Raw genomic sequence first — 24,796 nt, 5'->3', positions numbered from 1 at the left:
TTGCGCACACTCGTGGTATGGTGACAAACTACAGTACTTAAAAATCTCCATACCCACATGGAAGAAAAATATATTTAAAATATATTTTAAAAAAAACATTCTTAATTTAGTTTTCCAAATATATTGGAAATATATTTGAAATACTAAACTTTTTGCCATATTTAATATATTTCTAAAATGTTTTCCCTAAATATATTGGAAATATATTTTTCTTTCATATGGGTAGGCGACCCATTAAAACATTTTAACAGTTACCGGTTTAGAGTTACTTGTGCTAGAATTATTGCTCTTGCTTTAACGATCGCGGCGATACCTCACATGTGTGTTTTTTTTTTTTTTTTTTCAATAAATTTTTATTGAGTTTTGCATAGAAAAACAACAATTCAACATCAGGGAACAAGAGGAAAAGAAGGGGGGGGGGGGAAGGGGGGTGGGTACGCAACATGAGCACATGTGCACATTCAGTAATATACAAGTGCAAAAAAAAAAGAAAAAGAGAAAAACAGTGATGGCATAAAAATCAGTGACTATTCCTATGAGACCATGACTTCCAAGAATACTGAAAGGTAGCTAACTTGCCTGCCCTTAAGGCTATAAGGCGTTCGTGTTCATATGTGGAGTCAACATAATGTACTACTTCTGAGAGAGACGGTACGTCTGACGTTTTCCATCTCCTGGTTATGAGGACCCTTGCGGCCAAGAAAACATGGGCCACAACGGTCCTGTACTGTGGTGGGAATTTGTCTATGGTAAGATTAAGGAGCGCTAGAGCTGGGTCCGGTGGGGTGAGGATGCCTGTCGTGGAGGAAACTAGGCTAAACACTTGGCGCCAAAAACTAGTAAGACTCTTACAGGCCCACAGTACGTGGATAAGATTGCCCACCTGACCACAATCTCTCCAGCATAGCTGAGAATGTGTTGGGTAAAAAGAATTAAGTTTGTAGGGGGTTAAGTACCACCGAGATATAACCTTGTAGGAGAGTTCCCAGTGATTAGCACAGTGAGATAGTGAATGTGAGTAAAGGATTGCTTGTTGCCATTGGGGTGTGTCATAGGTTTGGTGGAGCTCCGATTCCCATTTTAACATGGAGGAAGATTTCGAGAATGTCTGTTTATGCTGGATTGATTGGTAGAAAAGTGATGTACCTTTAGAAGCTAGAGGCCCTTTCATGAGATGTTGCCATAGGTCGGATTTGATACGGATAATTGGCACAGGATGTCTTTTGATGAAGTTTGCAATGCGCATGTACGTGTAGGCTTCAGAGGAGGGAAGGTTTAAGGTAGTGAGGGGTTTCAGGGATGTGTTTTCCAATATTTCATCTAGCCACATTAGGCCATTACCCAACCATTTGTGAAGAGACAGGTACGGGATGAGGACAGTTAGTGTTTCCAACGGAATGCGTATCGTAGAGAGTGCAGTGTGGGAATCTGTATGTTGCAGAGTGTATCTCCAAGCCAGAAGGGATGCTTGTGTGGTTAATGGCAATTGATTTAGCGGGAGAGGTTTCCAGCAGTCCGCCGTTAGCAGTAGGGGTAGGGAAGGGACATTGGCCATGGCTGTTTCAGCCAGTACCCATTGCACGTCGGTATGTGGAGCGAACCAGCAATTAACATGAGTCATATGAGTCGCCACACAGTAGTCATATAAGTCTACCATGCCTAGTCCACCCGCCCGTTTGTGTTTGATTATTAGCGACCAGGGGCACCTAGGTTTTTTGTCTTGCCACACATAGCGATTAAAGAGAGATTGGAGCGAGGAGATAAAAGATTTGGCAATGGGGAGTGACAGCGTCCTGAAAATATACAAAACTTTTGGAAGAACCATCATCTTTAAAGCAGCTATTCTGCCCACCCAAGAAAGTTCTCTATATGATTTCTGTGAAAGGATGCCCATTACTTCTTGGGTTAGAGGTTTTAAATTTGCAGAGACCACATCTTTTAAGGATGGGGTCAGCCGTAATCCTAAATACGGGATGGCTGTAGAGGTCCAACTATAAGGAAGAGTTTTTTCTAAGTGTGATCTAGTGGATATGTGGGAGCCTAAGTCTAGGACGAGGGATTTGTGGAAATTGACCTTGTAGTAGGAAATTCTGCTAAAGGATTCCAATGTTTTATGAGCGAAGGGGAGCGAAACAATAGGGTTGGTGAGGGATAAGATGACGTCATCAGCGAATAGGCTAATGACATGCGAGGAACCACGGAGCTTAAATCCCACAATATGTGGGTTAGAGCGGACAGCTTCTGCTAGGGGTTCAATCATAAGGTTGAATATTGTGGGGGATAACGGGCACCCCTGTCTAGTCCCGTTGCTGATGGAGAAAGGACGGGACAGCATCCCCGAGGTGTAAACCTGAGCTGAGGGTGTGGAGTATAGAGCTAGGATTGCGTTAAGGATCATGCCACTGAAGCCAAATTTACGTAGCGCCAGAGTCATGTAGGACCAGTGGACCCTATCAAACGCCTTCTCTGCGTCAATAGAGAGAAGCAGAGAAGGCGTTTTCGAGGAATTAGCATGATGGATCAAGTTCAATATCCTCCTGGTGGCATCAGAGGCTTGCCGGCCTTTCATGAAGCCTAGCTGGTCAGATTTGACCAGGGATGGCATCAATGATGACATTCTATTCGCTAGGAGTTTTGCATAGATTTTAACGTCTACGTTTAATAAAGATATGGGGCGAAAGTTGGCAGGGGTGTCCGGGGGTTTTCCCGGTTTGGGAAGAGTAACTATGTGGGCTGATAGGAATTCCTTAGGAGGAGAAGAGGATGACGCAAAAGCATGAAAAAGTTTCAGAAGATTCAAAAAGTTTCAGAAGTTTCAAAAAAAAACAAAAAACAGTAAAGTTAGCCCAATTTTTTTGTATAATGTAAAAAAAGATGTAACTTTGAGTAAATAGATACCTAACATGTCATGCTTTAAAATTGCGCACACTCGTGGTATGGTGACAAACTACAGTACTTAAAAATCTCCATACCCACATGGAAGAAAAATATATTTAAAATATATTTTAAAAAAAACATTCTTAATTTAGTTTTCCAAATATATTGGAAATATATTTGAAATACTAAACTTTTTGCCATATTTAATATATTTCTAAAATGTTTTCCCTAAATATATTGGAAATATATTTTTCTTTCATATGGGTAGGCGACCCATTAAAACATTTTAACAGTTACCGGTTTAGAGTTACTTGTGCTAGAATTATTGCTCTTGCTTTAACGATCGCGGCGATACCTCACATGTGTGTTTTTTTTTTTTTTTTTTCAATACATTTTTATTGAGTTTTGCATAGAAAAACAACAATTCAACATCAGGGAACAAGAGGAAAAGAAGGGGGGGGGGGGAAGGGGGGTGGGTACGCAACATGAGCACATGTGCACATTCAGTAATATACAAGTGCAAAAAAAAAAGAAAAAGAGAAAAACAGTGATGGCATAAAAATCAGTGACTATTCCTATGAGACCATGACTTCCAAGAATACTGAAAGGTAGCTAACTTGCCTGCCCTTAAGGCTATAAGGCGTTCGTGTTCATATGTGGAGTCAACATAATGTACTACTTCTGAGAGAGACGGTACGTCTGACGTTTTCCATCTCCTGGTTATGAGGACCCTTGCGGCCAAGAAAACATGGGCCACAACGGTCCTGTACTGTGGTGGGAATTTGTCTATGGTAAGATTAAGGAGCGCTAGAGCTGGGTCCGGTGGGGTGAGGATGCCTGTCGTGGAGGAAACTAGGCTAAACACTTGGCGCCAAAAACTAGTAAGACTCTTACAGGCCCACAGTACGTGGATAAGATTGCCCACCTGACCACAATCTCTCCAGCATAGCTGAGAATGTGTTGGGTAAAAAGAATTAAGTTTGTAGGGGGTTAAGTACCACCGAGATATAACCTTGTAGGAGAGTTCCCAGTGATTAGCACAGTGAGATAGTGAATGTGAGTAAAGGATTGCTTGTTGCCATTGGGGTGTGTCATAGGTTTGGTGGAGCTCCGATTCCCATTTTAACATGGAGGAAGATTTCGAGAATGTCTGTTTATGCTGGATTGATTGGTAGAAAAGTGATGTACCTTTAGAAGCTAGAGGCCCTTTCATGAGATGTTGCCATAGGTCGGATTTGATACGGATAATTGGCACAGGATGTCTTTTGATGAAGTTTGCAATGCGCATGTACGTGTAGGCTTCAGAGGAGGGAAGGTTTAAGGTAGTGAGGGGTTTCAGGGATGTGTTTTCCAATATTTCATCTAGCCACATTAGGCCATTACCCAACCATTTGTGAAGAGACAGGTACGGGATGAGGACAGTTAGTGTTTCCAACGGAATGCGTATCGTAGAGAGTGCAGTGTGGGAATCTGTATGTTGCAGAGTGTATCTCCAAGCCAGAAGGGATGCTTGTGTGGTTAATGGCAATTGATTTAGCGGGAGAGGTTTCCAGCAGTCCGCCGTTAGCAGTAGGGGTAGGGAAGGGACATTGGCCATGGCTGTTTCAGCCAGTACCCATTGCACGTCGGTATGTGGAGCGAACCAGCAATTAACATGAGTCATATGAGTCGCCACACAGTAGTCATATAAGTCTACCATGCCTAGTCCACCCGCCCGTTTGTGTTTGATTATTAGCGACCAGGGGCACCTAGGTTTTTTGTCTTGCCACACATAGCGATTAAAGAGAGATTGGAGCGAGGAGATAAAAGATTTGGCAATGGGGAGTGACAGCGTCCTGAAAATATACAAAACTTTTGGAAGAACCATCATCTTTAAAGCAGCTATTCTGCCCACCCAAGAAAATTCTCTATATGATTTCTGTGAAAGGATGCCCATTACTTCTTGGGTTAGAGGTTTTAAATTTGCAGAGACCACATCTTTTAAGGATGGGGTCAGCCGTAATCCTAAATACGGGATGGCTGTAGAGGTCCAACTATAAGGAAGAGTTTTTTCTAAGTGTGATCTAGTGGATATGTGGGAGCCTAAGTCTAGGACGAGGGATTTGTGGAAATTGACCTTGTAGTAGGAAATTCTGCTAAAGGATTCCAATGTTTTATGAGCGAAGGGGAGCGAAACAATAGGGTTGGTGAGGGATAAGATGACGTCATCAGCGAATAGGCTAATGACATGCGAGGAACCACGGAGCTTAAATCCCACAATATGTGGGTTAGAGCGGACAGCTTCTGCTAGGGGTTCAATCATAAGGTTGAATATTGTGGGGGATAACGGGCACCCCTGTCTAGTCCCGTTGCTGATGGAGAAAGGACGGGACAGCATCCCCGAGGTGTAAACCTGAGCTGAGGGTGTGGAGTATAGAGCTAGGATTGCGTTAAGGATCATGCCACTGAAGCCAAATTTACGTAGCGCCAGAGTCATGTAGGACCAGTGGACCCTATCAAACGCCTTCTCTGCGTCAATAGAGAGAAGCAGAGAAGGCGTTTTCGAGGAATTAGCATGATGGATCAAGTTCAATATCCTCCTGGTGGCATCAGAGGCTTGCCGGCCTTTCATGAAGCCTAGCTGGTCAGATTTGACCAGGGATGGCATCAATGATGACATTCTATTCGCTAGGAGTTTTGCATAGATTTTAACGTCTACGTTTAATAAAGATATGGGGCGAAAGTTGGCAGGGGTGTCCGGGGGTTTTCCCGGTTTGGGAAGAGTAACTATGTGGGCTGATAGGAATTCCTTAGGAGGAGAAGAGGATGACGCAAAAGCATGAAAAAGTTTCAGAAGATTCAAAAAGTTTCAGAAGTTTCAAAAAAAAACAAAAAACAGTAAAGTTAGCCCAATTTTTTTGTATAATGTAAAAAAAGATGTAACTTTGAGTAAATAGATACCTAACATGTCATGCTTTAAAATTGCGCACACTCGTGGTATGGTGACAAACTACAGTACTTAAAAATCTCCATACCCACATGGAAGAAAAATATATTTAAAATATATTTTAAAAAAAACATTCTTAATTTAGTTTTCCAAATATATTGGAAATATATTTGAAATACTAAACTTTTTGCCATATTTAATATATTTCTAAAATGTTTTCCCTAAATATATTGGAAATATATTTTTCTTTCATATGGGTAGGCGACCCATTAAAACATTTTAACAGTTACCGGTTTAGAGTTACTTGTGCTAGAATTATTGCTCTTGCTTTAACGATCGCGGCGATACCTCACATGTGTGTTTTTTTTTTTTTTTTTTCAATACATTTTTATTGAGTTTTGCATAGAAAAACAACAATTCAACATCAGGGAACAAGAGGAAAAGAAGGGGGGGGGAAGGGGGGTGGGTACGCAACATGAGCACATGTGCACATTCAGTAATATACAAGTGCAAAAAAAAAAGAAAAAGAGAAAAACAGTGATGGCATAAAAATCAGTGACTATTCCTATGAGACCATGACTTCCAAGAATACTGAAAGGTAGCTAACTTGCCTGCCCTTAAGGCTATAAGGCGTTCGTGTTCATATGTGGAGTCAACATAATGTACTACTTCTGAGAGAGACGGTACGTCTGACGTTTTCCATCTCCTGGTTATGAGGACCCTTGCGGCCAAGAAAACATGGGCCACAACGGTCCTGTACTGTGGTGGGAATTTGTCTATGGTAAGATTAAGGAGCGCTAGAGCTGGGTCCGGTGGGGTGAGGATGCCTGTCGTGGAGGAAACTAGGCTAAACACTTGGCGCCAAAAACTAGTAAGACTCTTACAGGCCCACAGTACGTGGATAAGATTGCCCACCTGACCACAATCTCTCCAGCATAGCTGAGAATGTGTTGGGTAAAAAGAATTAAGTTTGTAGGGGGTTAAGTACCACCGAGATATAACCTTGTAGGAGAGTTCCCAGTGATTAGCACAGTGAGATAGTGAATGTGAGTAAAGGATTGCTTGTTGCCATTGGGGTGTGTCATAGGTTTGGTGGAGCTCCGATTCCCATTTTAACATGGAGGAAGATTTCGAGAATGTCTGTTTATGCTGGATTGATTGGTAGAAAAGTGATGTACCTTTAGAAGCTAGAGGCCCTTTCATGAGATGTTGCCATAGGTCGGATTTGATACGGATAATTGGCACAGGATGTCTTTTGATGAAGTTTGCAATGCGCATGTACGTGTAGGCTTCAGAGGAGGGAAGGTTTAAGGTAGTGAGGGGTTTCAGGGATGTGTTTTCCAATATTTCATCTAGCCACATTAGGCCATTACCCAACCATTTGTGAAGAGACAGGTACGGGATGAGGACAGTTAGTGTTTCCAACGGAATGCGTATCGTAGAGAGTGCAGTGTGGGAATCTGTATGTTGCAGAGTGTATCTCCAAGCCAGAAGGGATGCTTGTGTGGTTAATGGCAATTGATTTAGCGGGAGAGGTTTCCAGCAGTCCGCCGTTAGCAGTAGGGGTAGGGAAGGGACATTGGCCATGGCTGTTTCAGCCAGTACCCATTGCACGTCGGTATGTGGAGCGAACCAGCAATTAACATGAGTCATATGAGTCGCCACACAGTAGTCATATAAGTCTACCATGCCTAGTCCACCCGCCCGTTTGTGTTTGATTATTAGCGACCAGGGGCACCTAGGTTTTTTGTCTTGCCACACATAGCGATTAAAGAGAGATTGGAGCGAGGAGATAAAAGATTTGGCAATGGGGAGTGACAGCGTCCTGAAAATATACAAAACTTTTGGAAGAACCATCATCTTTAAAGCAGCTATTCTGCCCACCCAAGAAAGTTCTCTATATGATTTCTGTGAAAGGATGCCCATTACTTCTTGGGTTAGAGGTTTTAAATTTGCAGAGACCACATCTTTTAAGGATGGGGTCAGCCGTAATCCTAAATACGGGATGGCTGTAGAGGTCCAACTATAAGGAAGAGTTTTTTCTAAGTGTGATCTAGTGGATATGTGGGAGCCTAAGTCTAGGACGAGGGATTTGTGGAAATTGACCTTGTAGTAGGAAATTCTGCTAAAGGATTCCAATGTTTTATGAGCGAAGGGGAGCGAAACAATAGGGTTGGTGAGGGATAAGATGACGTCATCAGCGAATAGGCTAATGACATGCGAGGAACCACGGAGCTTAAATCCCACAATATGTGGGTTAGAGCGGACAGCTTCTGCTAGGGGTTCAATCATAAGGTTGAATATTGTGGGGGATAACGGGCACCCCTGTCTAGTCCCGTTGCTGATGGAGAAAGGACGGGACAGCATCCCCGAGGTGTAAACCTGAGCTGAGGGTGTGGAGTATAGAGCTAGGATTGCGTTAAGGATCATGCCACTGAAGCCAAATTTACGTAGCGCCAGAGTCATGTAGGACCAGTGGACCCTATCAAACGCCTTCTCTGCGTCAATAGAGAGAAGCAGAGAAGGCGTTTTCGAGGAATTAGCATGATGGATCAAGTTCAATATCCTCCTGGTGGCATCAGAGGCTTGCCGGCCTTTCATGAAGCCTAGCTGGTCAGATTTGACCAGGGATGGCATCAATGATGACATTCTATTCGCTAGGAGTTTTGGATAGATTTTAACGTCTACGTTTAATAAAGATATGGGGCGAAAGTTGGCAGGGGTGTCCGGGGGTTTTCCCGGTTTGGGAAGAGTAACTATGTGGGCTGATAGGAATTCCTTAGGAGGAGAAGAGGATGACGCAAAAGCATGAAAAAGTTTCAGAAGATTCAAAAAGTTTCAGAAGTTTCAAAAAAAAACAAAAAACAGTAAAGTTAGCCCAATTTTTTTGTATAATGTAAAAAAAGATGTAACTTTGAGTAAATAGATACCTAACATGTCATGCTTTAAAATTGCGCACACTCGTGGTATGGTGACAAACTACAGTACTTAAAAATCTCCATACCCACATGGAAGAAAAATATATTTAAAATATATTTTAAAAAAAACATTCTTAATTTAGTTTTCCAAATATATTGGAAATATATTTGAAATACTAAACTTTTTGCCATATTTAATATATTTCTAAAATGTTTTCCCTAAATATATTGGAAATATATTTTTCTTTCATATGGGTAGGCGACCCATTAAAACATTTTAACAGTTACCGGTTTAGAGTTACTTGTGCTAGAATTATTGCTCTTGCTTTAACGATCGCGGCGATACCTCACATGTGTGTTTTTTTTTTTTTTTTTTCAATACATTTTTATTGAGTTTTGCATAGAAAAACAACAATTCAACATCAGGGAACAAGAGGAAAAGAAGGGGGGGGGAAGGGGGGTGGGTACGCAACATGAGCACATGTGCACATTCAGTAATATACAAGTGCAAAAAAAAAAGAAAAAGAGAAAAACAGTGATGGCATAAAAATCAGTGACTATTCCTATGAGACCATGACTTCCAAGAATACTGAAAGGTAGCTAACTTGCCTGCCCTTAAGGCTATAAGGCGTTCGTGTTCATATGTGGAGTCAACATAATGTACTACTTCTGAGAGAGACGGTACGTCTGACGTTTTCCATCTCCTGGTTATGAGGACCCTTGCGGCCAAGAAAACATGGGCCACAACGGTCCTGTACTGTGGTGGGAATTTGTCTATGGTAAGATTAAGGAGCGCTAGAGCTGGGTCCGGTGGGGTGAGGATGCCTGTCGTGGAGGAAACTAGGCTAAACACTTGGCGCCAAAAACTAGTAAGACTCTTACAGGCCCACAGTACGTGGATAAGATTGCCCACCTGACCACAATCTCTCCAGCATAGCTGAGAATGTGTTGGGTAAAAAGAATTAAGTTTGTAGGGGGTTAAGTACCACCGAGATATAACCTTGTAGGAGAGTTCCCAGTGATTAGCACAGTGAGATAGTGAATGTGAGTAAAGGATTGCTTGTTGCCATTGGGGTGTGTCATAGGTTTGGTGGAGCTCCGATTCCCATTTTAACATGGAGGAAGATTTCGAGAATGTCTGTTTATGCTGGATTGATTGGTAGAAAAGTGATGTACCTTTAGAAGCTAGAGGCCCTTTCATGAGATGTTGCCATAGGTCAGATTTGATACGGATAATTGGCACAGGATGTCTTTTGATGAAGTTTGCAATGCGCATGTACGTGTAGGCTTCAGAGGAGGGAAGGTTTAAGGTAGTGAGGGGTTTCAGGGATGTGTTTTCCAATATTTCATCTAGCCACATTAGGCCATTACCCAACCATTTGTGAAGAGACAGGTACGGGATGAGGACAGTTAGTGTTTCCAACGGAATGCGTATCGTAGAGAGTGCAGTGTGGGAATCTGTATGTTGCAGAGTGTATCTCCAAGCCAGAAGGGATGCTTGTGTGGTTAATGGCAATTGATTTAGCGGGAGAGGTTTCCAGCAGTCCGCCGTTAGCAGTAGGGGTAGGGAAGGGACATTGGCCATGGCTGTTTCAGCCAGTACCCATTGCACGTCGGTATGTGGAGCGAACCAGCAATTAACATGAGTCATATGAGTCGCCACACAGTAGTCATATAAGTCTACCATGCCTAGTCCACCCGCCCGTTTGTGTTTGATTATTAGCGACCAGGGGCACCTAGGTTTTTTGTCTTGCCACACATAGCGATTAAAGAGAGATTGGAGCGAGGAGATAAAAGATTTGGCAATGGGGAGTGACAGCGTCCTGAAAATATACAAAACTTTTGGAAGAACCATCATCTTTAAAGCAGCTATTCTGCCCACCCAAGAAAGTTCTCTATATGATTTCTGTGAAAGGATGCCCATTACTTCTTGGGTTAGAGGTTTTAAATTTGCAGAGACCACATCTTTTAAGGATGGGGTCAGCCGTAATCCTAAATACGGGATGGCTGTAGAGGTCCAACTATAAGGAAGAGTTTTTTCTAAGTGTGATCTAGTGGATATGTGGGAGCCTAAGTCTAGGACGAGGGATTTGTGGAAATTGACCTTGTAGTAGGAAATTCTGCTAAAGGATTCCAATGTTTTATGAGCGAAGGGGAGCGAAACAATAGGGTTGGTGAGGGATAAGATGACGTCATCAGCGAATAGGCTAATGACATGCGAGGAACCACGGAGCTTAAATCCCACAATATGTGGGTTAGAGCGGACAGCTTCTGCTAGGGGTTCAATCATAAGGTTGAATATTGTGGGGGATAACGGGCACCCCTGTCTAGTCCCGTTGCTGATGGAGAAAGGACGGGACAGCATCCCCGAGGTGTAAACCTGAGCTGAGGGTGTGGAGTATAGAGCTAGGATTGCGTTAAGGATCATGCCACTGAAGCCAAATTTACGTAGCGCCAGAGTCATGTAGGACCAGTGGACCCTATCAAACGCCTTCTCTGTGTCAATAGAGAGAAGCAGAGAAGGCGTTTTCGAGGAATTAGCATGATGGATCAAGTTCAATATCCTCCTGGTGGCATCAGAGGCTTGCCGGCCTTTCATGAAGCCTAGCTGGTCAGATTTGACCAGGGATGGCATCAATGATGACATTCTATTCGCTAGGAGTTTTGCATAGATTTTAACGTCTACGTTTAATAAAGATATGGGGCGAAAGTTGGCAGGGGTGTCCGGGGGTTTTCCCGGTTTGGGAAGAGTAACTATGTGGGCTGATAGGAATTCCTTAGGAGGAGAAGAGGATGACGCAAAAGCATGAAAAAGTTTCAGAAGATTCAAAAAGTTTCAGAAGTTTCAAAAAAAAACAAAAAACAGTAAAGTTAGCCCAATTTTTTTGTATAATGTAAAAAAAGATGTAACTTTGAGTAAATAGATACCTAACATGTCATGCTTTAAAATTGCGCACACTCGTGGTATGGTGACAAACTACAGTACTTAAAAATCTCCATACCCACATGGAAGAAAAATATATTTAAAATATATTTTAAAAAAAAACATTCTTAATTTAGTTTTCCAAATATATTGGAAATATATTTGAAATACTAAACTTTTTGCCATATTTAATATATTTCTAAAATGTTTTCCCTAAATATATTGGAAATATATTTTTCTTTCATATGGGTAGGCGACCCATTAAAACATTTTAACAGTTACCGGTTTAGAGTTACTTGTGCTAGAATTATTGCTCTTGCTTTAACGATCGCGGCGATACCTCACATGTGTGTTTTTTTTTTTTTTTTTTTCAATAAATTTTTATTGAGTTTTGCATAGAAAAACAACAATTCAACATCAGGGAACAAGAGGAAAAGAAGGGGGGGGGAAGGGGGGTGGGTACGCAACATGAGCACATGTGCACATTCAGTAATATACAAGTGCAAAAAAAAAAGAAAAAGAGAAAAACAGTGATGGCATAAAAATCAGTGACTATTCCTATGAGACCATGACTTCCAAGAATACTGAAAGGTAGCTAACTTGCCTGCCCTTAAGGCTATAAGGCGTTCGTGTTCATATGTGGAGTCAACATAATGTACTACTTCTGAGAGAGACGGTACGTCTGACGTTTTCCATCTCCTGGTTATGAGGACCCTTGCGGCCAAGAAAACATGGGCCACAACGGTCCTGTACTGTGGTGGGAATTTGTCTATGGTAAGATTAAGGAGCGCTAGAGCTGGGTCCGGTGGGGTGAGGATGCCTGTCGTGGAGGAAACTAGGCTAAACACTTGGCGCCAAAAACTAGTAAGACTCTTACAGGCCCACAGTACGTGGATAAGATTGCCCACCTGACCACAATCTCTCCAGCATAGCTGAGAATGTGTTGGGTAAAAAGAATTAAGTTTGTAGGGGGTTAAGTACCACCGAGATATAACCTTGTAGGAGAGTTCCCAGTGATTAGCACAGTGAGATAGTGAATGTGAGTAAAGGATTGCTTGTTGCCATTGGGGTGTGTCATAGGTTTGGTGGAGCTCCGATTCCCATTTTAACATGGAGGAAGATTTCGAGAATGTCTGTTTATGCTGGATTGATTGGTAGAAAAGTGATGTACCTTTAGAAGCTAGAGGCCCTTTCATGAGATGTTGCCATAGGTCGGATTTGATACGGATAATTGGCACAGGATGTCTTTTGATGAAGTTTGCAATGCGCATGTACGTGTAGGCTTCAGAGGAGGGAAGGTTTAAGGTAGTGAGGGGTTTCAGGGATGTGTTTTCCAATATTTCATCTAGCCACATTAGGCCATTACCCAACCATTTGTGAAGAGACAGGTACGGGATGAGGACAGTTAGTGTTTCCAACGGAATGCGTATCGTAGAGAGTGCAGTGTGGGAATCTGTATGTTGCAGAGTGTATCTCCAAGCCAGAAGGGATGCTTGTGTGGTTAATGGCAATTGATTTAGCGGGAGAGGTTTCCAGCAGTCCGCCGTTAGCAGTAGGGGTAGGGAAGGGACATTGGCCATGGCTGTTTCAGCCAGTACCCATTGCACGTCGGTATGTGGAGCGAACCAGCAATTAACATGAGTCATATGAGTCGCCACACAGTAGTCATATAAGTCTACCATGCCTAGTCCACCCGCCCGTTTGTGTTTGATTATTAGCGACCAGGGGCACCTAGGTTTTTTGTCTTGCCACACATAGCGATTAAAGAGAGATTGGAGCGAGGAGATAAAAGATTTGGCAATGGGGAGTGACAGCGTCCTGAAAATATACAAAACTTTTGGAAGAACCATCATCTTTAAAGCAGCTATTCTGCCCACCCAAGAAAGTTCTCTATATGATTTCTGTGAAAGGATGCCCATTACTTCTTGGGTTAGAGGTTTTAAATTTGCAGAGACCACATCTTTTAAGGATGGGGTCAGCCGTAATCCTAAATACGGGATGGCTGTAGAGGTCCAACTATAAGGAAGAGTTTTTTCTAAGTGTGATCTAGTGGATATGTGGGAGCCTAAGTCTAGGACGAGGGATTTGTGGAAATTGACCTTGTAGTAGGAAATTCTGCTAAAGGATTCCAATGTTTTATGAGCGAAGGGGAGCGAAACAATAGGGTTGGTGAGGGATAAGATGACGTCATCAGCGAATAGGCTAATGACATGCGAGGAACCACGGAGCTTAAATCCCACAATATGTGGGTTAGAGCGGACAGCTTCTGCTAGGGGTTCAATCATAAGGTTGAATATTGTGGGGGATAACGGGCACCCCTGTCTAGTCCCGTTGCTGATGGAGAAAGGACGGGACAGCATCCCCGAGGTGTAAACCTGAGCTGAGGGTGTGGAGTATAGAGCTAGGATTGCGTTAAGGATCATGCCACTGAAGCCAAATTTACGTAGCGCCAGAGTCATGTAGGACCAGTGGACCCTATCAAACGCCTTCTCTGTGTCAATAGAGAGAAGCAGAGAAGGCGTTTTCGAGGAATTAGCATGATGGATCAAGTTCAATATCCTCCTGGTGGCATCAGAGGCTTGCCGGCCTTTCATGAAGCCTAGCTGGTCAGATTTGACCAGGGATGGCATCAATGATGACATTCTATTCGCTAGGAGTTTTGCATAGATTTTAACGTCTACGTTTAATAAAGATATGGGGCGAAAGTTGGCAGGGGTGTCCGGGGGTTTTCCCGGTTTGGGAAGAGTAACTATGTGGGCTGATAGGAATTCCTTAGGAGGAGAAGAGGATGACGCAAAAGCATGAAAAAGTTTCAGAAGATTCAAAAAGTTTCAGAAGTTTCAAAAAAAAACAAAAAACAGTAAAGTTAGCCCAATTTTTTTGTATAATGTAAAAAAAGATGTAACTTTGAGTAAATAGATACCTAACATGTCATGCTTTAAAATTGCGCACACTCGTGGTATGGTGACAAACTACAGTACTTAAAAATCTCCATACCCACATGGAAGAAAAATATATTTAAAATATATTTTAAAAAAAAACATTCTTAATTTAGTTTTCCAAATATATTGGAAATATATTTGAAATACTAAACTTTTTGCCATATTTAATATATTTCTAAAATGTTTTCCCTAAATATATTGGAAATATATTTTTCTTTCATATGGGTAGGCGACCCATTAAAACATTTTAACAGTTACCGGTTTAGAGTTACTTGTGCTAGAATTATTGCTCTTGCTTTAACGATCGCGGCGATACCTCACATGTGTGTTTTTTTTTTTTTTTTTTTCAATAAATTTTTATTGAGTTTTGCATAGAAAAACAACAATTCAACATCAGGGAACAAGAGGAAAAGAAGGGGGGGGGGAAGGGGGGTGGGTACGCAACATGAGCACATGTGCACATTCAGTAATATACAAGTGCAAAAAAAAAAGAAAAAGAGAAAAACAGTGATGGCATAAAAATCAGTGACTATTCCTATGAGACCATGACTTCCAAGAATACTGAAAGGTAGCTAACTTGCCTGCCCTTAAGGCTATAAGGCGTTCGTGTTCATATGTGGAGTCAACATAATGTACTACTTCTGAGAGAGACGGTACGTCTGACGTTTTCCATCTCCTGGTTATGAGGACCCTTGCGGCCAAGAAAACATGGGCCACAACGGTCCTGTACTGTGGTGGGAATTTGTCTATGGTAAGATTAAGGAGCGCTAGAGCTGGGTCCGGTGGGGTGAGGATGCCTGTCGTGGAGGAAACTAGGCTAAACACTTGGCGCCAAAAACTAGTAAGACTCTTACAGGCCCACAGTACGTGGATAAGATTGCCCACCTGACCACAATCTCTCCAGCATAGCTGAGAATGTGTTGGGTAAAAAGAATTAAGTTTGTAGGGGGTTAAGTACCACCGAGATATAACCTTGTAGGAGAGTTCCCAGTGATTAGCACAGTGAGATAGTGAATGTGAGTAAAGGATTGCTTGTTGCCATTGGGGTGTGTCATAGGTTTGGTGGAGCTCCGATTCCCATTTTAACATGGAGGAAGATTTCGAGAATGTCTGTTTATGCTGGATTGATTGGTAGAAAAGTGATGTACCTTTAGAAGCTAGAGGCCCTTTCATGAGATGTTGCCATAGGTCGGATTTGATACGGATAATTGGCACAGGATGTCTTTTGATGAAGTTTGCAATGCGCATGTACGTGTAGGCTTCAGAGGAGGGAAGGTTTAAGGTAGTGAGGGGTTTCAGGATGTGTTTTCCAATATTTCATCTAGCCACATTAGGCCATTACCCAACCATTTGTGAAGAGACAGGTACGGGATGAGGACAGTTAGTGTTTCCAACGGAATGCGTATCGTAGAGAGTGCAGTGTGGGAATCTGTATGTTGCAGAGTGTATCTCCAAGCCAGAAGGGATGCTTGTGTGGTTAATGGCAATTGATTTAGCGGGAGAGGTTTCCAGCAGTCCGCCGTTAGCAGTAGGGGTAGGGAAGGGACATTGGCCATGGCTGTTTCAGCCAGTACCCATTGCACGTCGGTATGTGGAGCGAACCAGCAATTAACATGAGTCATATGAGTCGCCACACAGTAGTCATATAAGTCTACCATGCCTAGTCCACCCGCCCGTTTGTGTTTGATTATTAGCGACCAGGGGCACCTAGGTTTTTTGTCTTGCCACACATAGCGATTAAAGAGAGATTGGAGCGAGGAGATAAAAGATTTGGCAATGGGGAGTGACAGCGTCCTGAAAATATACAAAACTTTTGGAAGAACCATCATCTTTAAAGCAGCTATTCTGCCCACCCAAGAAAGTTCTCTATATGATTTCTGTGAAAGGATGCCCATTACTTCTTGGGTTAGAGGTTTTAAATTTGCAGAGACCACATCTTTTAAGGATGGGGTCAGCCGTAATCCTAAATACGGGATGGCTGTAGAGGTCCAACTATAAGGAAGAGTTTTTTCTAAGTGTGATCTAGTGGATATGTGGGAGCCTAAGTCTAGGACGAGGGATTTGTGGAAATTGACCTTGTAGTAGGAAATTCTGCTAAAGGATTCCAATGTTTTATGAGCGAAGGGGAGCGAAACAATAGGGTTGGTGAGGGATAAGATGACGTCATCAGCGAATAGGCTAATGACATGCGAGGAACCACGGAGCTTAAATCCCACAATATGTGGGTTAGAGCGGACAGCTTCTGCTAGGGGTTCAATCATAAGGTTGAATATTGTGGGGGATAACGGGCACCCCTGTCTAGTCCCGTTGCTGATGGAGAAAGGACGGGACAGCATCCCCGAGGTGTAAACCTGAGCTGAGGGTGTGGAGTATAGAGCTAGGATTGCGTTAAGGATCATGCCACTGAAGCCAAATTTACGTAGCGCCAGAGTCATGTAGGACCAGTGGACCCTATCAAACGCCTTCTCTGTGTCAATAGAGAGAAGCAGAGAAGGCGTTTTCGAGGAATTAGCATGATGGATCAAGTTCAATATCCTCCTGGTGGCATCAGAGGCTTGCCGGCCTTTCATGAAGCCTAGCTGGTCAGATTTGACCAGGGATGGCATCAATGATGACATTCTATTCGCTAGGAGTTTTGCATAGATTTTAACGTCTACGTTTAATAAAGATATGGGGCGAAAGTTGGCAGGGGTGTCCGGGGGTTTTCCCGGTTTGGGAAGAGTAACTATGTGGGCTGATAGGAATTCCTTAGGAGGAGAAGAGGATGACGCAAAAGCATGAAAAAGTTTCAGAAGGTACGGAGAATGGACGGGGGCCATCGATTTGTAATAAGCGTTCGAAAAACCGTCAGGGCCGGGAGCTTTATCTCTTGGGAGGGATTTGATGGTTGAGTGGATTTCTTCGATTGTGAATGGGGTATTTAGAGTGGCTAGTTGTGAAGTTGTGAGGGAGGGGAGGCGGATGGTTGCTAGGAAGTTAGTAATGTCTGCTTCTGTGGGCTGGAAAGTGGTACTATCATCTTTCAAGTTATAAAGCGCACTATAATAATCGGCAAATGCGTTGGCTATATCTTGCGGGTTGGTCAATTTAGTCTTGGAAAATGGGTGTACAATAAATGGGATTTTAGCCTTCAAGGTTCGGGTCTTTAGCTTGGATGCTAAAAATTTGCCTGCCTTGTTGTGTAGGTGGTAGTGATTGAGTTTAAGGGAGCGCATCATGTTATCGTGGTCACGAATGAGCAGCAACCGTAGGTTTGCCCTCAAACGCGTTAGTTGGTCTGTCCTGTGAGCAGTGGTGTTTGTTTCGTTTAGGGTCTCTAGAGTATGAATCTCAGAAAGGAGAGAGGACAAAGCCTGGTGACGTTTCTTCTTTTCCCTGGCGCCTAGTTGGATTAAGATACGTCTCATAAACGCTTTGTGGGTACTCCAGAGGGTTGTATCCGAGACATCCTGGGTATCATTTTCCAAGAAGAACCGCTCTAGGTGAGTTTGTACCTGTTTGGACAGCACCGGATCTTGGACCAATTTGTTATTACACCTCCAGATGCGGGTAAGAGGAATAGAGCGGCCAAGATCTAGAACAGTTACCACAGCGGCGTGGTCCGACCAGGTTATATCCTGGATGTCTACAGAGGTGACCCTCTGGAGAAGCCACCTGTCTAATACAAATAGGTCGATTCTGGAATACGTTTTATGTCTATGAGAGAAGAAGGTGAAATCACGTTCATTAGCATGAAGACATCGCCAACTGTCGTAGAGATCCGAGGAGTGCAGGAGACCACGCAAAGAAAGAGCGCGTCCCCTACCCCCCGCGGATGAGTCCAGGACAGGGTCAGGGACAACATTAAAGTCCCCACACAGCAATACGCTCCCCCTGCGTACCTTAGAAATCTTCTTGAAAAGAGATCGCAAAAATCTCAGCGGGCGAGCAGTGGGAGCGTAAAGGGAAACTACAGTCATCAACATTTTATCAATCGAGCAGATCACAATGCTATATCTACCATCATCGTCGATATGTGATTCGTGCAATTCAAAGTCCACGGAGTCTCTAATCGCTAAAAGAATGCCCCGTTTTTTAACGGAAGCAGAGGAGAGAAAAACATGAGGATAAGCCGGGTGACAACAGTACGGCGTAGCGTCTTTCTTGAAGTGTGTTTCCTGAATGGTCAAAATGTCGACATGTTGTTTCATGGCTTCCTTCCACATAGTCCTCCTTTTCGCCGGGTGGTTAAGCCCGTTGGCATTCAGGGATAGAAGTTTAAGTCCCATCAGTGGACCATGCATAGGAAGATATGAGAAAGGTTTCACGTGTCCTATAAAGAACTAGAGTGGTGCTGATAGCACCGGGCAGGATGGTGAATGTAGTTGCTTGGAGAAAAAGGAAGGTCATGTGAAGAGACGTTGCCAAGAGGCCTGGATAGAAAAAACTACTGGATGCGGACTTCAGTATGTTCCATGGCGTAGAGTTTAGGATGGTTGCAGTACCCAAAACAAACAGGGAGGGGGAAGGGTGGCAGGATCCAACAGGGGTCATAAAAAGGAGAAGGTCCCAAAGGAGAAGGGCTTCGAGCAGCCGGAGCTGTGACATGTTTGGGGGGTGATAGAGCAATTTGCTCAAAAGGGTGGGGGTAGTAAGCAGGTTGAAAACAGTGCAACAAAGAACCAGGGTTAATATGTCAAAGAAAAAAAAATCCGTGTTGCGGTAAACATTCAGGGGGTGTTAAAGGATGTCGGTTGAGATCTGGGGCGCTCTTCAGGTCTCAGAGGTGAAAATCGATCATGGTGGAAACGATCGGGTGGTGGGTGAGATGTCGATAGAATGCTCCATGAAGTAAGGAGGGAGACACCTTGGTCCACGGAACGGATCACGGAGTTGACCCCATCTCGGGTAACAATCAAAGTAGCTGGATATTTCCACTTGTATGGAATGCTATGGTTACGAAGGGCCTTAGTCACCGTAGCCAAATTTTGTCGACGTTGCATGGTATGCTGAGAATAGTCAGGGAAAATTTGGACACCTTTGGCCTTGTCCGGTAGGGAGTCAGGTTTCCTGAATACTTCCAAAATTTTTTCCTTCACTTGGAAGAAATGGATTCTTAATAGAACATCTCTAGGTGCCTCCTTGGGAATGTGAGAAGGTTTCGGGATACGGTGGATGCGGTCGATGGTCAAATCTGCCTGCGAAAAATTTGGAACTGCTGCCAGGAAAATGTCCTTAACAAAGTGGGGTAATTGGGCTTGACTCACACTCTCTGGTACGCCCCGCACTTTGAGATTATTGCGACGGGAACGGTCTTCCAGGTCAGCAATTTTCGATTTGAGCCATTGCAGTTCGTCAGCATGGTCAGCATGAGCATCCACCATAGTGTTGAATGATTGGGCACAGGCTGTGAGTTGATCTTCCACATGTGAAACCCTGTTATTTAAAGCATGCACTTCAGCCCTGCAGTGTTTAATACCTTGCCAAAGGTCTGCGTGTAATGAGGATTTCAGAGACATGAGCATCTCTTTAAGTGTAACATCCGAGATGGGTTGCCCTGTGGTAGGGAAAGAAGCTATCGGGTCCGTGGCACTTGTGTCCATGTTGTTAAAGGGGTCCCCCGCATCCCCCCCTGACCCTGAAGCATATGAGGTTTCCTCACCATTGTCCTTCCTAGGCCTTGATTTAGCAGGGCTGTTTAAAGGAGTAAGAGGGTCGGGAGCTGGCATGTCTGCAGCAGGGGCATTGAGACCATCATGTGAGGCCAGGTGCTGTTGTAGCAGGGAGGAGGAGGATGAGCCCTCAGCAGTGTTGGAAGCCCCTGGGGTCGCTGAGTGGAAGAAGAATTGTAGCTTCCTGGGTTGGGGGGTCTCGCGGCGGCGGCGGCGAGACATAGTAGATTTTCGGGGTGGTGGCGCCTTGCAAAGACCCCCTGAATTTGTGGAACCCTGGTTCTGGTGGGTATAGTCGATTACATGCGGCCTATGGCCGTAGTGGACTCACCCGACTCTTCTTCCGGGTACAGCCGTCGGGCGGAAATCGAGGCCGCGGCTTCGGTCCGGGAGGTAGGCCGCGAATGGACGTGCGGCTAACAGTTGGAGATCCCGGCAAGAGTGGCCTCAAATTGTTCGTGGGAGTGCGGGCAGTCTGTTTAGGGTGGTCCCGTGGCGATAGGCAGCAGGATGGCTGGGATATCGGTGCCGATGTCGAGTGGATAGCGGAGCTCAGTGAGGAAGCGTCCGCTCTGTCTCACGTCCAGGACACGCCCCCCCTCACATGTGTGGTTTGAACACCGTTTACATATGTGGGTGCAACTTGCGTTTATGTTCGCTTCGCTTCTGCACGCGAGCACAGAGGGACGGGGCGCTTTCATTTTTGTTTTTCTTATTTTTTTTTTATTTTTACACTGTCCATTTAAAAAAAAAAAATGTTGATCACTTTTATTGCTGTCACGAGGAATGTACACATCCCCTGTGACAGTAATAGGCAGTGACAGGTACTCTTTATGAAGGGATCTGGGGGTCTAAAAGACCTCAAACCCCTTCTCCGCACTTGAAAGCATTCAAAACACCAAGTTTTGCTGTTTTGAATGCTGTCCTTTTCTTTTTTCTTTTAAATCTGACACCTTTACATGGGCGTCCGCAAGGGAGGGCAAGGAAGGGCAAGTGCCCCCCCCTGGAATCTTAACTTCCCTTCAAAGTAATAGTTAAGCCACTTTATACCATCCTGTCTGGTCTGTTTAAAATTCCTGTGTGCCCGTGCCCCTGTGTCTGTGTATGGGTTTTAGAAAAATAAGCCTTTCTTTACTAGTTTTTAGAGCGCCGATTGCCGCTCACGTGACCCCGCCGACTCTCTCCTATCCTTATCTGACAACTGCCTGCAGGAGGCAGGGCCCAGGATTCCCCACTGACGTCAGTCAAGAGGGTAGGAGGAGAGAGGCGGTGAGTAATGTGAGCGGCGATCAGCGGCTTATTTTTATAAAACACAGACATAGGGGCACACAGGATTATTAAACAGACTGTAGACAGGATATGAAACTTTAATTAAAACTACAGCAGCAGGAGGGGAGAGGGCGGCACTGACACAGGAGCAGACAGGCAGGGAGAAAGGGAGGAGGGGGGGAGAGGACAGAGGAGGACAGGAGAGCTGCAGATGACGAAGGCATGTAGACTGACCATGGTGTCAGGGCTCGGCAGCTATGGTATACCATGGTCAGTTTACAGAGGGAAGGACATAGCCAGGAAGGATCAGCCAGGTATTTTAGGTGATAGAAGGGGCCAAATTACACAGCACAAGCACTGTGTTGCATAACATGCTTTAGGCTCCGTTTCCACTATTGCGACTTGTTGTGCGACTTAACACATGTCAAGTTGCACAGCAATTTAAAAGCCATTAATTTCAATTTGGCCCGTTCTAACTGCTGCAACTTGAGTCGCAGCGACTTGAAAAATAGTTTTTGCACTACTTTTGGGCCGACTTCAGTGCGACTTGTCCCTCATAGAAGGAAGGTCGCACTGAAGTCCCCAGAAGTAGCCGCAAACAAGTCACACTACAAAGTCGCGCTAGAAGTAGCACGACTTTGTAGCCGCAATAGTGGAAACGTAGCCTTAAGGGAACAGGATCAATATATACTGTATATATATATATATATATTTTAGGTTAACAAACGCTTAAAAGAGAAATTCTGCCATTTCCCCTTTAAAAATTAATACTCTAAAATAAATATGACTAAACCCATCCTCTTCATGACATTGTCGAAAAGGGGCAGAGCATGGGTGACTTTAAAATTATGCCCCCCCCCCCCCCCCCCCCCCTGAGAAAAGTTTTGCGGACGTCCATGCACCTTTAACCACTTACCGACCGCCCGCTGTCATTATACGTCGGTCCTTTAACGCTAAATACCGGGGTTATGGCAGCAGATAGCTGCCATAGCCTCGGTATTTTTTAAACAGGCTTTCATATAAGGGTGGTCCCAGCAGTGGATTTGCCACGGGATTACCATTACCGTGCGGTGGAAGAGGTGCCCCCCTCCCGTCGCATACTGGCCATTTTCCCAGCTTACTGGACCTGCCGGCAGCGGAGGAGAATGATCCGGTCCCCACTCCTCACAGACAGGAAGTCGAGTGAGGGCAAGATGGCCCCACTCGACTCTATGGTCTTGGAGGACTGGAGCGATGTCTAACGTCGTTGCCTAGAAACTGGTTTAAAGGGCTGATTTTTTTCAGCAATTTTTTTTTTTCCCCTGTTTTAGTGTAGTTGGGATGTCTGAGGTCTTTTTGACGCCAGATCTCACAATAAAGAGGTCCTGTCATGCCTATTTCTATTACAAGGGATGTTTACATTCCTTGTAATAGGAATAAAAATGATCAAAATATTTTTTTTAAAAAACTGTGTAAGAATAAAAAATAATAAATAAAATAAATATAGGAAAAAAAAAATTAAAGCGCCCTGTCCCCGTGCGGAGAAGCGAGTATACGCAAGTCCCGCCCACATATGTAAACGGTATTCAAACCACAAATGTGAGGTATTGCCGCGATCGCTAGAGCGAGAGCAATAATTTGAGCCTCCTCTGTAACTCTAAGCTGGTAACCTGTAGACATTTTTAAAGTGTCACCTATGGGGATTTTTAAGTACCAATGTTTGTCGCCATTCCGTGAGCGTGCGCAATTTTGAAGCATGACATGTTGGGTATCTATTTACTCGGTGTAACATTATCTTTCACGTTATGGAAGGAAATTGGGCTAACTTTACTGTTTTCTTATTTTTTAATTTAAAAAAATTAATTTTTTCCAAAAAAATTGCATTTGGAAGACCGCTGTGCAAATACGGTGTGATAAAAATATTGCAACGATTTCCATTTTATTCTCTAGGGTCTCTGCTAAAAAATATAATGTTTGGGGGTTCCAAGTAGTTTTCTAGCAAAAAAACCTGATTTTTAGCTTGTAAACACCAAGTGTCAAAAATAGGCCCGGTCTTAAAGTGATTAAGCCTCTAGTACCCGGCAGTGATGTCATGACATCACTTCTGGGTTTTTGCATCAGAGACCAGAGAAGAGCTGAATCCGGCTTTGTTCGGGTCTTCAGGCCAGCCGGCCGATGTGCACCCTCCTGGGTAGGTGCCAGAGAGTGAGTATAGATTTTGGCTCTGTCTGCCTATCAGAGGAGCAGCAGATAAATTCTATATTTCTCTCTGCTTAACAGGGAGCAGGATCTGTGAGTTAGGTCTGCTCAATGTGCTCAGTGTGTGATTCATATAGTCTGAGGGAGTGTCCCCACTGGTCCAATGGGGAGGCACGTTGGATAGTGGAGAAAACCTGGCCAATGAGTACACAGGCTTTGATATAGCCCCAGGGATTGGCACAGATTGCTGTCTCAGTGCATTGTGGGGTGTGGTATAAAAGCCAGGAGCACATGTGCTCAGGGTCTTTGACTGGTGATCAGTGTCCCGGAAGGAAGGTGGCGGCTGCCTTCTCTTCTGCAGTGGTTGGTGTATGGTCACAGGCAGTCGGCCTTGTGAGCCAGAAGTGAGGAGCTGAACCCAGAGGTCTAGGAGAGCTGGCTAGGAGGAGTTGAGACACTGGAGAATCTGGAAAGCAGTATCGCGAGTACAGGGGATCGTGTCTACGGCCCTGACCAGGAAGGAGGCCACTCCAGGGTATAGTAGTCAGAGGACGGGTGTCAGCTGGTGGATAGAAAGGGGGTGCTAGGCGAGTACCCTCAGGGCCGTTCCTAGGGTAACAGACACCTGGGTGCAGAAATATTTATGGCGCCCCACGTGTGCATGGTCATCTTACTAACTCCTCCCCTTTTCCTAATGAGACCTGGAGGGGGGTCTCTCCAAAGAACACAGAGAGGGCCTCTGTTAGAGAGTCCATTAGAAAGAGCCCCCACCAGGCCCCATTAGAGACCACAATGGTGTCGTATCATGGGACCTGGAGGGGGGGTCTCTCGAACAGAGGTCATCTCTGTGTGCATTTTAAAGTCTTTGTTAGAAAGACCCCCCCACCAGGCCCCATTAGAGACTATAATGGAGTCTAATGGGACCTGGAGGGACGTTTATCTTACAGAGGCCCTCTCTGTGCCTATTGGAGAGTCTCTGATAGAAAGAGTCCCCTCCAGCCCCCATGAGAGACTACATTAGAGTGTCACTGAACAATAGAAAAATAAACAATATTATATTAATTAATAGCACTTTGATGCCCAGGCCCAAGACTAGAAGACTTCACTTACCT

The sequence above is a fragment of the Pelophylax lessonae genome, assembly GCF_965119305.1.
Source record: "Pelophylax lessonae genome assembly, chromosome: 1".
NCBI lineage: Eukaryota > Metazoa > Chordata > Amphibia > Anura > Ranidae > Pelophylax > Pelophylax lessonae.
The sequence above is the reverse complement of the archived record's forward strand: the minus strand, read 5'-3'. Positions refer to the sequence as shown.